This window comes from Chrysochloris asiatica, unplaced genomic scaffold (genome assembly GCF_000296735.1).
Source record: "Chrysochloris asiatica unplaced genomic scaffold, ChrAsi1.0 scaffold00381, whole genome shotgun sequence".
In the NCBI taxonomy this organism is placed as follows: domain Eukaryota; kingdom Metazoa; phylum Chordata; class Mammalia; order Afrosoricida; family Chrysochloridae; genus Chrysochloris; species Chrysochloris asiatica.
Genome location: NW_006408899.1, coordinates 562,997 through 564,345, shown reverse-complemented (window position 1 = coordinate 564,345; position 1,349 = coordinate 562,997).

Below are 1,349 nucleotides of genomic sequence, written 5' to 3'. Positions count from 1 at the left end.
CTTCTTCTAACACAGATCTCTTGGTTCTTTTGGCAGCCCATGTCACTTTCAAAATTCTCCTCCAACACCATAACTCAAAAGCATCAATTCTTCTGTGGTCTTCCTTATTCACTGTCCAGTTTTTCAATGCATATGAGGTTATTGAAAATACCATGGCTTGGTTCAGTCATACCTTAGTCTTCAAGGTGACGTCTTTGGTCTTCCACACTTGAAAAAGCTTTTTTGGAGCAGATCTTTTGCAACACGTCATTTGATTTCTTAATTCTTGCTTTCGTGAGTGTTGATAGTTGATTCAAAAGAATGAAGTCCCTGACAACTTGAATCTTTTATCCATTGATAAGAAAGTTGTTTATTGGTCCAGTGGTGAGGGCTTTTATTTTCTATACATTGATATGTAATCATACTGAAGGCTGTGCTCTTTGATCTTCATCAGTAAATATTTTAAGTCCTCTTCACTTTCATGGAGCAAGGTTGTATCATGTGCATATTGCAAGTTGTTAATGAGTCTTCCTCCAATCTTGATACCACATATTTATTCATATATCCCAGGTTCTCGGATTATTTGCTCAGCATACAGGTTGAAAAAGTATGATGAAATAATACAACTTTGTCGCACACCTTTCTGTAATCATGTTCCCTGATATTCCTTTTTATCCTACTCAAGTGTCTATTTTACAGTAGTAGTCAAGGGAAGCCAATATTCATAAGACAATCAAGCATCTTACATTATTTCCCCTCTTTTACTCATTCAGACTATGCCTCAATCCCTGTATCACAGAACCCTGTTGTTCCAAGATAGAGCATACATCACTATTTATCTCTGTCCCCTTTAGGCCATGTAAACTCTCCTAAGTGATCCCCTATTTACCTTGTTCTTCCATCTCCTTCCTCCTTCTTGTGTATTGCCCTCCCTGACACCAGAACTATGATGTGTCTATTCTCTACCCTGTACCCTCTCTCCCACCCTAGTAATGAACAAAGAATATTTTCTTCCTCTTAGTATGCATATCTTTTATTAAGCTTTATAGATAGTTTCTTGTCATTGTGTGCTGTTGAGTCAGACTAATTGTGACCATGTATAAGGTTTCTGAGAGCAGGTGGTTGGTTTGAATTGCCAATCTTGTGGTTAGCAATTGAGTGCTTATCCTACAATGCTACAATGACTATTGTTGTTGTTGTTGTTGTCTGGTGCCATCGAGTTGGAATCGACTCATAGCGACTCCATGCACAGCAGAACGAAACAATGTCCGGTCCTGGGCCAACCTCACTACCGCTGCCACACTTGATGCCATCAATGATGCCACCTGGCCAATCCATCTCGTTAGGGGTCTTCCTCTTTTTCTCTGACC